Below are 16272 nucleotides of genomic sequence, written 5' to 3'. Positions count from 1 at the left end.
TGGGGAGGGGGGAGGCCTGGATGTGGCGCCAGCGGCAACATCCCCGCCTGGACTGGCTCTTGCGCTGGTTGTCACCTTCCTACTGTGTTGCCTGGACACACGTGGGGCTAAGGTTAGGGTAGCATTGCTCACAGAAGCTCTAAGTGGAGGTGTTTTTGTTTTCTGGAAAAAGAACTACCATTTACCCTCACCATAACATGCGAGGCAGAGTTTGCTATGTTTCTCCCAAATCTCTTCTGAAGACTAGAATTTTCAGCGGAACACAAGGCCACCTTGCAGCTAGGTGAAGACACGTGGCTGATTCTGGCCAATGAGGTGACAGCAATGGAGTCCGCCTGTGCCGCGTGGAGCCTTCCTGTTGCTTGGAACACAGATGTGGCGGCAGAGGCGCCAGCTGGACCAGGAGACAAGGACCTAACCGTCAAGGTGGCCAAGGGGAAGGGTGGAAGGAGCTTGGTGGAGCTGAGCTGGATTGCTTCTGCCAGGGTTTCCGGGAGAGGGAAGCCCCCCCGCTTTCATGCCGTTTAAGCCGCTGTTATCCTAGCTGACCCTAACTGGTAGAATATGTACATCCGCTCTTTGACTTGCCGATTTTCAACATTTAAACCTTTTGGGGCTAAAACAGAGGGCTGCCTGATAGAGAGTGGCAGGCCCCCTGCAAGGTGCCCAGGATGCAGCCGCCTAGCAAGGAGGGGGCCTCACCCAGACCCGACTCCTCTGTCATACGTGTCCCTGTGGGCTGCCTGACCTTTTGTCACTATCTGGAAAGGGACATCTCCCGGATCATTCAAGAGAACCTCGTTGACATTTATGGTGTGTCTGTCACATGCCAGGTGCATACTGAGGACACCCCAGAGACGCTGCAAGAGGTGCGCCCAGGTGCACCCAGGCCCTTCAGTGTAAAGGGAAAGCAGAACAGTGGGCATAAACCTGGCCGGCAGGGGACGCTGCGCTTCTAAGTGTCAGTGACACCCCAAGTTAGAGGAGCAGGAAAAAAACAAAAGCGGGGGAGGGACCATGTCCAAGAGGGTCTCTTCCTAGCAGTGTCAAGCTCTTAATGGACCGAGTCCTTTGCTGGCGCTGCAGGCGTGAGCGATGGCATGTGCATCTCCATTGCACATCCAGGCTTTCTCGTGTCCACCTTTCTTCCTCCCGATGACCCTGGGGCATCTGTCCCCCCTCCTGGGGGCACTGTTTCTGAAAGGCCTGGGACGAGAGAGGGAGAGAGAGAGAGAGAGAGAGAGAAGGGTTCTCTTCACCCGTCTGAAGAGGCCTTGGGTGCTCTCTAATTCCCAACGCTCTCCCCATCCACCACACCCTGGCCCTTCCTCGCACCAGTGGACACAGCAGACGCAGCAGACAGGGATGGTACTGCCTCTTCCTGTGCCCCCGCCCTGCAGACACGCTCCTGCACCTCGCTCACTGCCCTTCCCTCATCTCAGTTCTCCTTTGCTTCTCCTTCTGAGAGGTCATCCCCTCCCTGTCCATGGAGGCGGGGCTGCCCATCCCCGTGGTCCCTACAGATCCAGGGAGTATGGGGACTCTTCTACAGACAGAGTCCATAGGCACAAGTATGAACTGGACTCAGATCTAAGACCTCTGATTCCAGGACCCTCTCTCTCTCCATGTACTACTGTTCCCTTGGCCGTAAAACATCTGGATAATACAGAAATATAGAAAGTTTTCCCCTATATAGAATGACCAGACTTTAAGATGACTTAATTATTTTTTTAGCACAGAATAAAGTCTAGCGTTTTATTTTTTTGTAATGACAGTATAATAAAGTGCTATGATTAAGAGCTGAATCATACTCTTTAAGCTTCTTTAGCAGAGCCAATTAGCGATGCTAAAATTGCCTGCAGTGCTCTCCTCGGATGACCAAGAGGTTGGAAACATGAAGTTCCCCAGCCGGAGAACAAGACTTAAACAATAAAGTGTCTTTAAGAGGAAAAATCCGTTCTCAAGAAAGTGTATACCCAACAGCAGGAAATGAAGATCAGCCCTAAATGATAGAAATGCTTCTCCACAGGGCTGGGGAAACAGAAGTCTCCAGAGTTTGCTTCAAAGATGGCAAGGAGCATTGTTTCTGCAGAGCTCGCAGGGGGCTGGCTGCGGCAGTTACACAAGCCAAGGGCCGCTCTGTCTGGCTGACTGGACACATTGCCTTGCTTTCGAGATATAAGGGAATTACCCATTTAATCCTTGGCCTACGGTGCTGATAATGTAGCAATTAATGACTAATTAGGAAGATTTTCCCGGAACATTAGGTTCTGGGAGAAAGACTTATTTGAGACCCATCGCTTAAATCTCTTCTCTTTCTTCCTGCGGTTTTCAGCTCCAGCGCGGCTTTGTTTGCAAGGACCCCGCGGCTGCTCCGTTCACTTAGTTAAAGCAGCTGGTATAAAGCAGGCTGCGCTGAGGCTGGTGCTCGCCAAGCTGACGGAGCAAAATATTAGCGCTGGTCTCCCACAGTGCGAGGGACTTCCGTCTGATTCCCTCCCTTCCTGAATTCTTGAATACGAAAGCCAGGTGAGCCAGAAAGGAGGAGGAGAGGATGCTTCTTTTTGGAACAGAGAGGAAGGCCTGCTTTGGTTCCTTTGCTCCATTTTCTGCAGCTGGGACTGTGGGATCCCACCTGCACCCATAGCTTCTGGTTGGGAGGATGGAGGTTGGGTAGGGGAGGATGGAGACCAGGGTAGGACCCCTTGCACAGCAATGAGGGGCCCCTGTGGACCCTGGGGGTGGGGAGAAGAAAAAGGGAAACTTAAAAGTGATTCCCAGTTTCCCAACTTTGGGAAAGGAAGAGATAATGATGGATGACCAGTGACCAGCCAGTTATAGATGGGCAAGCATTTCCCACATCCTACGGAATAATCCTCCACATGTTCACTCAGTCCAACACATCCACAGAGCACATGTCAGCCTCTGTCCTAGGCTCTGGGACACAGTGGTGACTAGAAAGTTTCTGTCCTCATGGAATTCACAGTTTATGACAGGGTTTCTCCATTTCAGCCCTATGGACATTTGGGGCCAAATCGTTCTTTGTTGTGGGACTGTCCTGTGTATTGTAGGATGTATAGCAGCATCCCTGGCCTCTACTCACCGGGTGCCTATAGCATCCTCGGTTGTTCATGACATTCAAAAATGTCTCCAGACAGTGCCAGCTGGTCCCGGGATAGAGAACCATTGGTCTAATGGGAAAGTCAGATGATAAATGAAATGAATAAGTGAAAATATGTGTGCTAAACTGTAGAGAGATGTAAAGCAAGAGTGGTGGCCCGAGGGGGCTGTGGCAGGTCTTACTGAGAAGTGACATTTGAACAAAGTCCCCGAGGAGGCGAGGGAAGAAGCGATGCTGGGCAAGTGCATTCAGGGTGAAGGGGCCGAGGGATTGTGCCGAGCAAGTACAGGAAAGGGGGGACGTTGTTCAGCTGGAGGAGAGGGTGGCAGAGGAGCAGGTGGAGAAGAGACAGAGGCAACGGGCCTCGTGGTGCTGGGGAGGCTGGATGTAACTCTGCCGCACTGGGCCTCAGAGAGTTCAGCAGAGGGAAGGATGAGACCACCACTGATCGACTACAGGTCTGTGGTCAGAAGGCCAGGTTGGCTCAGCCCATACCTCTGCCTCAGGTCTCACGAGCTGACATCAAGGTATCGACCTGCTGGGCTGTCATGGGGAAGCTCAGGGGGAAATCCCTTTCCAAGCTCTTCTAGGTTGTTAGCAGAACCCAGTTCCCTGTGGTTGTAGGACTGAGATCCTGTTTCTTCATATCCATCAGCCGGGGCTGCCCTGAGCTCCTAGAGGCCTCTCTCTGGTCCTTGGACATGGTCCTTGTAAATCAGAGACAGGAAAGCCAGGATGAATCCTTCTCCTTCCTGGACTCTGACTCTCCATCTGCCGCATCTCTCTTTTGCTTCCAGCCAGAGAAAGTTCTCGGCTTTCGAGGACACACAGGATTAGCCTGGGCTCACCTGGATCATCCAGGATAATCTCTCTGTTTTAAAGTGTGAACCTTAATTACATCTGAACAGTCCCCTTTGCCATATAACACAACATATTCATGGGTTTCAGGGATTATGATGTGACATCTTTGGGGACCATTCTACCTATTGCAGCTCTGAAACAAAGGACATGGTTTTATTTATCTCTGATGAGGCTTTTATAAAGTGAACCATGAAGAGGGCTTATCTGGGCATGACTTTCTTAGGGTTTTTTTAAATTTTTATTTTTATTGGAGTATAGTTGATTTACAGTGTTGTGTTGGTTTCATGTGTACAGCAGAGTGAATCAGTTATACATATACATATATCCACTCTTCTTTTTTTTAGGTTCTTTTCCCATATAGGCCTTTACAGAGCATTGAGTAGAGTTCCCTGTGCTATAGAGCAGGTTCTTATTAGTTATCTATTTTATATAGAAGTAGTATGTCTACGTCAATCCCAATCTCCCAATTTATTGCTCCCCCTTATCCCCTGGTAACCATAATTTGTTTTCTACATCCATGACTCTATTTATGTTTTGTAAATAAGTTCATCTGTACCCTTTTTTTTAGATTCCACATGTAAGTGATATCATATGACATTTGTCTTTGTCTGACTTACTTCACTGAGTATGGCAATCTCTAGGTCCATCCATGTTGCTGCAAATGGCCTTATTTTGTTCTTTTTTATGGCTGAGTAATATCTTAGCATTCTTTTGACCCTAACTTTCCCCCATGATGGCAAGGTGTGTGTTCACAGCGGTGAACATACATTGGGCACTCATGCTCCCTGCAAGGCCAGGTGATGAGGGCTCCCCTCGCCACTCGTAGCCCAGGTTTCTTAAGAGGAAACCGAGGCTTCAAAAGATGGAGTAGGAGAGCCAGTTTCACTCTACACATGGTCACGCCAGGAAGCAAATGTTCTTCCCTGAGACTCTTCTCTCCTGGAACATCCCCGACAGTCACCCATGGTTTTTCATTCACATCCACTGGGAAACATTGGCCTACAGAACGCCCCAAGGACAACGTTCTGTCATTACTGAGATGCTGGCATGTCAAGGGGAAGGAAGGAGTTTAAACGATGAGCAGAGTGCCAGGGCCCGTGGAGGAGCCAGTGGTGGAAATGGTCCAAGTGAAGGCGAATCTGAATGTCAGACACGGGCCTCAAGATGGAGAGGCTGGGAGGCCCTGGGAGGGTGTGGGCTGAGAAAGGAGGAGGAAAAAAGGTGACGAGAGCCGTGCTGGGGACTGAAGGCAACGTGTTGTGTCATCTATAATGATGATGTGGAGCAAACGTTCCCTAGCAACCAGACTGAGAAAGGGCCAGGTGCACCTAGGTGTGGGGAGTGTCCAGCGGGGAGCTCAGCATGGTTCTTTATCATTCCCGTTTCAACCAGACTCTCCCAATGGCAGCCAGCAGAACAGGTGGACCATTTGAAGTGGGAAGAAGCGCCTTCAAATGGCATTGATGTAAATATCCCCCTGACCTCTCCAGAGCCCAGCAAATTGTAAACGCTCAGCAAACATCGCATCCAGCTTCCATTTATAGGAAGTTTATATTCGAGTCCACTCATCTGAAGTTCTAGAAGAGGAAAGTCAAAATCACAGTGTCAGGGAGCTGTTCACTGGCTGCCTAGGGCCAGGAGTGGGATTGACTGCAAAGGCATATGAGAAAATTTGGGGGGGGGTTGATGGGGCCGTTCTATATATTTATTGTTGTGTTGATTACGTGTTTATATCTGTCAAAGCTCATTGAACTGTATAAACAAAATAGATGCTTTTGATTGTTTGTAAATTATATATCGATAGTGTTGACTGAAAAGCCAGACGGGGGCATGCCACAGCCCTTGCCTGGGAGAGGGGAGGGTTTCGGGACCGAGTTGAATTCAGATCTTGCCATTGATGACCGTGCTGGGCCTGGGGCCTCCACAGTCCTGCTTTCCCATCATCAGGATGAAACGATATCTCAGACCCAGTCCCATGGGGCTGTGCGGGTGGACTCACTGGTCATCATGTGGCTCTTAGAACCAATGACCAAGGGTGGTGTAAGTGCTGAGTGGCAATCTTGCTTGTAATCATGGACTTGTTGAGTCAGGTGGCTATGAAGTCGCTACCCAAGTAAAGATGATGGATTAGATGTGGCTCTAGTGCTTTTATCTGATGCCGGTTGGGTATCTGCACAACATTTGCCCTTTGAAGGATGAAAAATAAGCAAAGGCAGGGAAATACAAGTTTTCTTTTAGACTCCAACGGTTCACGTCCTCCCATCAGTGGGCAGGGCAGTGAGATACAATAAGGGTTATTCCTAAATGGCCTCAGCAGGTCTGGCCAAACTCCTGTAACTCTCTGATGCCTGTTTCCCTATGTGAACGATGGCGTGGAAAGCATGATGTTTAGAGCGTGAGCCCCATTCAGACAGACCTGGGTTTGAATCCTGCCACAAAGTAGCTGTGTGAAGATGAGGGAGAGCCAGCCAGGAGCGTGAAGGCCAGATTTTGCATCTGTGCTCGATGCACATTGAAGAATATCCTGCTTCAGTGTCTTTGCTTTGATAGAATTAATTGAAACAGGGATTAGATTTTAAATAACAAGCATAATGGCTCCTGTGGTCTGTAGTGAGTTTCGTGTTTTCTCCATGCCTTGGGTTTTAATTTTTTAAATATATTTTTCCCCTTTAGAAAATCTGGGTCAATTTCACCATTTCTCACTTATGTGTGTCATTTTGACATGACTTTTGAGGACTAGAATGGTAAAAAAAAAAAAAAAAATAGAGGTACATAAATAACATCCTTAATTTTCTTTGCAAATAATCCTCCCTCCATGGATATGTGTATTTATCCAGATTTGTATATGCATTGATCAATCAATTGATTGAACAATAGCTAGATATAGATATGTACCCTTCTTAGTGAGGTGCCAGCGACTGACTCCACGAAGGGACAAAACACTGATAATAGCAGACAACATTAGTTATAGAATATTTTCCTCTCTGGGGCCCTGAACTGTTATGCCATGGACCTCACTGGCAGTCTGTGAAACCAGTAGACCGCTTTTCAGAATAGGGTTTTTAAGCACATGGAATAAAACACATAGGTTACAAAGGAAATCACTTATATTACGATACAATTGCCAAGCAAATGGATTATAGAGCAACATATATGCTATGTCATAACCAGACCCACGGGCGGGACTCACACCTACGGTCATTTGGAAGCAGTGGTGGGCAGTGATGTGTGAAGACACTGGCACTAAATGTAACATGGGATGAAGCAACAGTCTGTGATTTTTCTTGTTGTCAAGGTCGCAGGGGTAGCAAACATACTGTTGCGGTTGCCTGCATGCCTATTGGGAGGAAATGATGAAATTCAGTTAGAAGCTAGTGAAAATAAAAACGTCGTTTTTTACTATTCAAGTTCGTGGATCCAGGTAAGGAGCCCCACGTGCTTGGCTTGGGTCCATGGCCCCTCCTCTGTGCCCCCTCTCCCCCATCCCTCTTCCTGGGCTGGGGCCCAGGAGGCAAGGGTTGCGCTGCCCTGGTCGCTGTCTCCCAGCACTGGAACCCCTGGGTGTAACAGCACTGCAGGTGAGACACATCTACAGTGGACAGATTTTCTTCTCAGAGACATTAGTATTTACACCACATGATGGGTCTCAGAAAGATAAAGGGAACCTCATGCCTTGTGGAAGGCAAAGGAGGCAGCTGCTGTGGTTCCCTTAGAATCTCACCGAGTACTGTTTGGATATAAATTTATTACAGCCCCAAATGTGAGAAAGGCCAGAAGTGACTCACAGGCTACCCTCCGCGAGGTGGCACAGGGCAGCACAGAGAGGGTGATGGGCCCTTGTCCCTGGAATGGTGATAAAGGCCCCGACACCAAAGCAGAGTTAATTAAGGTGTTTAATAACCTGCAGTGTCGCTGAGGGTAATGAAGGTGGTGCCTGATGCAGAGTCAGGCAGGAAGCTGGAGCCGCGTTGCCCTGGCAACGGTGTCCTGGCTAATCCCGGGTGTGGTTCAGGCCTGCTCTCTGAATGAAGCACTCTCCCTAATGTTCTCCATGGTTTTGAAATGCCACCCACTTGAACATAGCATCTATTTGTTGCAACAAATTTAAATAGACTCTTTAAGACAGAGACATGGAAGAGAGAGAGGTAATAACAGAAAGACAGACAGACACACCAAGAGAATCACTTCTGGCGAAGTTGGTGACGTTAGGAAAAGGCACATTTCTCTTAGGACAGATTTGCTGCTGGGAGGAGGCTGGCTTGTCTCTCCCCCTGCCCCTCCTGACTGCGCTGAGCATGGCCCCAGGAGGTTTGGCAAAACCAGCCCAGAGCCAAAGTTACCTTCAGCCACTGTGCCTGAGGTTGTCTCCCCTCTGTCACGGGGCTGCGATGTACAGCTGCACAGATTGCATGCTGCACCAGCCACCCAAAGGAGGGCTCCAAGGGGCTGAGCCCACCTGTGCTCCTTGCATGAGCGCTGATGAGCACCTGGGTCTTCCTGGAGATAGGGGAGACTTTCCTAACAGGGATGAAGGCACCAGCTGGGCTACAGCAGCCCGTTCCATCCCACATCCCACATTTTTCACTTTGCAATTAGGAGAATAAGGAGGCTCTTAAAAATATGCATATGCAACGCCAACTTCCCATCCTCTACCTCCTCGCTTTGAAGGAGAGGGTAAAGACTCAGTTCCTGACAGGTGAATAGAAAATGTGGTGATTCATAGTTGGTCTTGGGGTCTGTGTGGGCACGAGGTGGGTCCCTGCCCGCCCTTCTTGGGGTTGATGTGAGGAGCCTGCAGTGCCCTGGAGGTGACGAGAATGTCAGCCCTGTGTTAGAAGCTCAGCTCTGCCATCCTGAGCTGATTCCTCAGAATAAGACTTCAGCCCCCAGAGCCTCAGTTTACTCATCTGTACAATGGAGGGTAATAATACCAATGTCAAAAGATTGTTATGAGTGTTCAAAGAGATAAAGTAGATGAAGCGCATAATGGGCGGTGAGTGTGTGGGTGTATACAAGTGTGTGCGCGCGTGCGCAGAACCCGACTCCCGGGTGGGGGGGAGGGGGTGTGAAGGTCCACGTGCCCTGGGGAGGCTGAGAGGGGCGAGATGAGGTGTCTCTCCTTATAGATGTCATAATCCCCCTTTATCTGCAGTTTTACTTTCTGAGGTTTCAGTTACCTGTAGTCAAATGAGGGTTCAAAAATATTAAATGGAAAATTCCGAAATAAACAATTCATAAGTTTAAAATTTTCTGCCATTCTGAGTAGCATGGTGACATCTCACACTGGCCTGCTCTGTTCCGTGTGGGGTCCTCAGCCATCAACAGCCTCATGGCCCCATGATCCAGGATCTGGGAGGTGCTTGGTCCCCTCCTTCTCACATACCATCAGAAGGTCAGTAACGTCCTCACACCATCACAATATCCGAATCGTTCATCTCACTTCATCTCATCACGTAGGCTTTTCATCATCTCACATCATCCCAAGAAGAAGGGTGAGTATAGGCAGGTAAGCTATTTTGAGAGACAGAGAGGCCCCATTCACATAACTTTTATTACAGTATACTGTTATACTTGTTCTATTTTATTATTAGTTATTCTCGCTAATCTCTCACTGTGCCTAATTTATGAATTAAACTTATCAAAGGTATGTATGTCAGGAAAGTGCATTGTCTATATATGCTTCAATTCACTACTACCTGCAGGCTCAGGCATCTACTGGGGGTCTTGGAATGTATCCCCCATGGACAAGGGGGGGAACTACTGGATATATATATTGCCCACTTTTATATGATATCTTGTGCCCATTTTTAACTGATTATTTGGGCTTTCTTTATTATTTCATAGAGTCTTTTTATATACTCTTTAAAAATTTTTAACTATAGTTGATTCACAGTATTGTGTTCATTTCAATATATACTCTTTTTTTTTTAACATCTTTATTGGAGTATAATTGCTTTACAATGGTGTGTCAGTTTCTGCCGTATAACAAAGGGAATCAGCTATACATACACATATATCCCCATATCTCCTCCCTCTTGCGTCTCCCTCCCACCCTCCCTATCCCACCCCTCTAGGTGGTCACAGAGCACCGAGCTGATCTCCCTGTGCTATGCGGCTGCTTCCCACTAGCTATCTATTTTACATTTGGTAGTGTGTATATGTCCATGCCACTCTCTCACTTCGTCCCAGCTTACCCTTCCTCCTCCCCGTGTCCTCAAGTCCATTCTCTACATCTGTGTCTTTGTTCCTGTCCAGCCCCTAGGTTCTTCAGAACCATTTTTTTTTCTTAGATTCCATATTCAATAGTTACTCTTGATTCTAACCCCTTTTTTGTTACAAAAGTATCATCTTGTCTTTTCACTATCCTCAAGTTTTTAAATGATGAACAAAAGTTCTTAGTTTTAAAAGAATCAAAATTGTCAATCATTTAATTTATGGTGTATGCTTATCTTGTCTTAAGAAATCCTTCCGTACCCACGTTAGGATAAATATTCATCCAACAGCAAATGTTGCTGTTGGAATTTCATTCAGTCTTCGAGCTGCCTGGAGTGGTGTGAATAGTGTGAGGTAAGGGCACAATTTCCTTTCTTCCATGTGGAGAAGTATCTTTCTCCAGCTTCATTCATTGAATTCCTATTTTCTTTATCGGTAAGTGAATTAGAGATTGCTTGGTGGGAGACCAGAACGGGCAGAGACACTTTGAAAAAGTTTGTCATCATCTCGTAAAGTTGAACATTTATACCAGGCACATACTGAGGAGAAACTCCTGCCCGAATCTATCAGAAACATGCAGAAGAATCTTTACAAACCAGCACGGTTAGGAATAACAAAAACTTGGAAATAACCCACTGCCCACCACCTGGACAGTGGATAAACAGGTTGTGGCAGATCACATAACAGGATGTGATACACTGGTAAGAAAGAATTAACCACAGCCGTCCACCATCATATGGCTACATCTCGGCAACTGAAAACATCGAGTGAAAAATACGAACCCCAGAAAATTTCATTCAACTCGATAAACTTTGGTCAAAGTGAAAAATGACTAAAACTAAAGAGTATGTTTTTAGGAATATGTGTGTACGATACAATTATGCATCTTTTAAAAAAAAATACAAGGCTAAAAACAAATTTCAAGATATAAGTGTTCCTCTAAAGGGGGAGGGACATGAAAGTGGATGTGAATTATCGTTAATGCTCTGGATCTCGTGATGTGTGGGCAGCTCACTGGGTTTATTACAATACTACACACACTGTAGGTCTATGCATTTCCCATGAAGAGAGGATGACAGCCCATTTCTGTGAAGCTGAGACTGGAGAGGGATTGGGGGGGAGAGAGGGGCTGGTTTTCTCTAAGCAGTCTTTCCCGAATGGCCCCGCTCTGGCCTGGGGACAGACAGGAAGGGGGAGCTGTCAGTTTCATAGCCGTCGATGATAAACATAAACCAAACCCACTGTGTCCTTAGCAGAGTTTGGGGACTAATCTCCGAGACCAGGCATTGTAATTGTGTAGCAAGAGGACATAAATAGCAACTCAAAAGTTTCAGCGAGAGCAAAAGAAATACGATTTTAAAAGAGTCCAGGACACACCACCCCAAAATATACCGCTTTGTCATATTGATTATTTTGAGCTGAAGCCACTGGGAAAGCAGCAAACACAGGGAGAGGCTTTCTCTGAACTCCCCCTCTCTGCCTGAAGACAGATTCTCCAAAGGGAACTCAATTGTCTTAAATCCCTCCCCAGGAGTGTCGTCAGCTGCGAAGACTGACTGTTATCCCAGGGGAAAAGACCAGAAGTCGGCACCACACCCAGAAAAACGTCCTCACAAACTCATATCTCCCATCTGTTCCTCTAAGTGTCCCTTCATCTTTCCTAAGAGTCATTTGCTCTTCCCTGAACTGGCTACATCCCCGCTCCCCTTCCCCTGTTGGGATGGTATAGGAGCTCTCAAATTGCACCAATTTACTGAGTATTCACCTTTTTTTCCTGTGATGTCCCCATGCACATAATATTAAAAATGAATAAATGTGTACACCTTTTCTATTCTTAATCTGCCTGCTATCAATTTATTTCAGAGACCCAGCTATCAAACCTAGGAGGGTGGAGGAAGTCTTTCCTGCCCTACAGTTCATAGAGTATCATTTTGTGACCATACGGTCCAAGGCTGCTTTACTTTGAAGACAAAAGAACTCCCATTTGGCAAAGAGAGTGGAAACAAATATTTCTGCTGCATTAACGGTGTGCCTGCCAGACACCACGCTGGGGGCTTTTGGGAGGTTGTCCCATTTCAACCACAGGGCAAACCCCACCCACGTGCCCCTCCTGGCTGGTGTGTGCATCTCTCCTGGTGTTCATCTCTAGTTTGACTTGTGCATTGCAGGAGATGTTCAAAATTTCCTCTCAGGGACACAATAAAATACAAACAAATTGTGGGACATTCAGACCATGGATGAATGAAAAGAAACTCCAAATACACAAAACTGAGACAGGAGGAAAAGGGACAGGGGACAACCTCTAAAAGAATGACGTAGCCTTTGAGGATTTAACAGAAACAGGTTAGAACCAATTAGGCTCAAGATGGTGGAAGATTCAACTTCCAGTGGACCTGGAGCCTCAGTGTACGCTCATTGTAGCACATCAGCATGTTAAATGACACACCCACAGGCTCCAGGGCTGTTCTGAGGCCGACCATAAAGGCCATAAAGTGGGTGATAGCCCAATTCCTGGAAATCCCTACCCCTTCTCCAAAATAGTTGGCATAATCCTCCCACTATGAAATTACCCAGCTCATAAAAGCTAACAACCCCGGGCTTCCCTAGTGGTACAGTGGTTGCGAGTCCGCCTGCCAATGCGGGGGACGCGGGTTCATGCCCTGGTCCGGGAGGATCCCACATGCCGCGGAGTGGCTGGGCCCGTGAGCCATGGCCGCTGACCCTGTGCGTCCGGAGCCTGTGCTCCGCAATGGAGAGGCCACAACAGTGAGAGGCCCGCGTACCGCAAAAAAAACCAAAAAAACAAACAAACTAACTAACCACCCCATATTTCAGGGCCTCTCTTTCCTGTTGAGACAGACCAAATTCTGTCTATGGAATGTGTATCTCTCTAAACAAACCTGCTTTCCCACTTAGTTCTCAGGGCAGAGCCCCCATGCCTGCCTCCTTGTATCCCTCACAAGCGTCCTATGTTAATAAATCTACTTCTTTGTTGGGACTTCCCCGGCGGTCCAGTGGTTAGGACTCCGCACTTCCATTTCAGGGGTCCATTTCAGGGGTCACAGGTTCGATCCCTGGTGAGGGAACTAAGATCACACATGCTGTGCGGTGCGGCCAGAAATAATCAATCAATCGATCGATCAGTCTACTTCTTACCTATCACTTTGTCTCTCGCTGAATTCCTTCTGTGCTGAGACATAAAGAACCTGAGCTTCACTAAGTCCTGACACCAGGTAAGTGATTTTAATTAAAAGACAGTGGGTTCGAGTCTCAGCCTGTGAGTTCAAGTCTGAGCTATGCAGTTTCACAACATTCTCTATGCGTTCTCTATAGGAAGTTCAAAAACAGGCAAAACTAACGTGCGGTGATAGAAATCGGAAGAGTGGCTGCCTTGGAACAGAGACTGGATTGGTGGAAAAGGGGATGGGTCTGGTCTGTAGCTTGATGGGGTGGGGACTGCACAAGTGTTTAGATTTGTCACATGTATTGTGCATTTCACTGTATGAAATTGCATCTCATTAAAGAATGTTTTAAATCTTAAAATTTTAAGAAGAAAGTTTTAAAACATTTTAATAAAACAAAACAACAGTGCAGGGTCTGAAGAGAGACTGCCTGGGTTTATATCCTGTCTCTATGAGTTTTCTTTGGCTGCTGTAATAAATTATTACAAACTTACTGGCTCAGAACAGCAGAAATTTATTCTCTCACAGTTCTGGAGCTGAGAAATCAGCATCACGGAGCTGAAACCAAGGTGTCGGCAGGCCTGTGCTCCCTCCAGGGGCTCTAGGGGAGAATCCATTCCTTGCTTCGTCCACCTTCTGGAGGACACCTGCATTCCTTTGTTCATGGACCCTTCCTCCATCTTCAAGGTCATTTGTGTAACATCTGCTTCAGTGATCACATTGCTTTCTTCTCTCCTGTCTGTGTGAAATCTCCCTCTGCCTTCCTTTCACAAGGACATGTGATAGCATTCAGTGTGCATCCGGTTAATCCAGGATAATCTTCCATGTCAAGTTCCCTAAATTAATCACACCTGCAGAGTCTCTCTAGTAACACTTTCAGGTTCCAAGAATTAGGATGTGGATATCTTTGGGTGTCAGCATTCAGCCCATCACATGCACCACTTATTAGCTGTGTGTCTGTGGCAAGTTTCCTCACCTCTCTGTGCTTCAACATCTTCATTTTTAGAATGGAGATAATAATAGTACTTACATTATGGTTCTGAGGATTACATGTGAAGTGCTGAGTACAGGGCCTGGCACATAGTAAGTGCTCAACAAATGATAGGTATTATTTTATTATCACCTTTATTACTGTGCCCTTTAATTGTGCCAGGCACATGCTAAGTGTTGGGAATGCAAGGTGAAAAGACAAGTTCCTGTCCTCAGGAGGTTATAATCCACTGGAGACACAGAAATGCAAACACCGTGTATTCATTTGCTTGGGCTGCTGTAACAAGTACCGCAGGCTGGGCTGCTTAAACAACGGTTTATTTCCTCCCAGTTCTGGAGGCTGGAAGGCCAAGGTCAAGGTTGATCCCTACGAGGCCTCTCTCCTGACTGTAGACCGCCGTCTCCTCCCTGTGTCCTTACATGGTCGCCCCTCCGTGTGTGTCTGTGTCCTGATCCCCTTTTGTTATAAGGACACCTGTCATGTCAGAGTAGGAGCCGCACTAATGACCTCATTTAACTTTAGTCACCTCTTTAAAATCCCTTTCTCCAAATCCAGTCACATTTTGAGGTACCAGAGGCAAGAATCCAACATATGAATTTTAGGTGGACACAGTTCAGCCCATAGCACAATGCATAGCCAAATAATTCCGAAAGGAAAGTGCAACATGGTCAGGGAAAGGTGGGGAAAGGGATGGCATCTCCTTGTGGGCACGTGTGATCCTGTGAACCAGGTCAGTGACCCTTCATCCCAAGAATCAACCACTGACCGAGGACAAACAGGGAAGTAGCTGTCTGGGTACAGAAGGATAGAGGCTTGTGGAGGGTGTGGGTTAGAGCGCTGAGTTACTGCCGTGGAGGTGGATGGCAAGGAAGGACAGGTCAGGAGAGGCTAGGGGAGGGGAGGGCAGTGAGGAAGAGAAGTTCTACTGTCCCACACCTCTGCCTCCCATCACGTGAGGGCGGGGGCCCCAGGTCTCGGGCCACACCTGATGCCGTCCCGTCCCACGTTCAAATCAATGAAAGATCCTCAACCCTGGAACCTGGACCCACCTCTCACCATTCTGGAGACGCGTTAGCAGTGCAGGATCTCGCGCCCACCTGGACCCACTGCATCGGAAACTCTGGAAGCAGGGGTGGGGGCCAGGGGAGAGATGGGTGCATGGGTGTCCTAATAGGCCCTCGGGTGACTCTGATGCTTACTGGAAGTTTCAGAGCCACTGCTATAGTTATGTAATTATGCTAGGTGGTTGAATTTAAACTAAGCAGCCGCATAGACCCTGGATGGAGACTCTGAGACACCGGGCTGTGGGGCAAATCTCTGTGACCTTTGGAACAAGGAGACCTCGGCTTGGATCCAGCTTGCTCACAGCACGTGCAGGATGGGAACCCTGGCCCTCAATGCAGCTGGGTGAGAATGAGATATTCTCCATACGGCTCCCAGCAGAGCGTCTGGCATGCACTGGCTAGCTCCTTCCTTCCCTCCATCAGCCCTGTAGATCACGTGTATGGCATTCTTTTCTTTTTGTTTTGCTCCACCCTGCTTTAAGAGAACTTGCTTCATAGATATGTCTACGAAACAAAAACAGACTCACAGGCATAGAGAACAGATTTGTGGTTGCCAAGGAGGAGGGGGTTGAGGGAGGGATGGAGTGGGAGGTTGGGATTAGCAGATGCAAACTAGTATACATAGAATGGATACAACAAGCACAGGGAAATAAATTCGATATCCTGTGACAAACCATAATGGAAAAGAATATATATATATATATATATATATATATATATGTATGTATGTATAACTGAGTTACTTTGCTATAATAAGAAATTAACACAACATTGTAAATTAACTATACTTCAATAAAATTAAAAAATAAAATAAAATTATGTAAATAATCTAGAAAAAGA

This window comes from Neophocaena asiaeorientalis, unplaced genomic scaffold (genome assembly GCF_003031525.2).
Source record: "Neophocaena asiaeorientalis asiaeorientalis breed wild unplaced genomic scaffold, Neophocaena_asiaeorientalis_V1.1 scaffold45, whole genome shotgun sequence".
NCBI classification, from domain to species: Eukaryota; Metazoa; Chordata; class Mammalia; order Artiodactyla; family Phocoenidae; genus Neophocaena; species Neophocaena asiaeorientalis.
The sequence above is the reverse complement of the archived record's forward strand: the minus strand, read 5'-3'. Positions refer to the sequence as shown.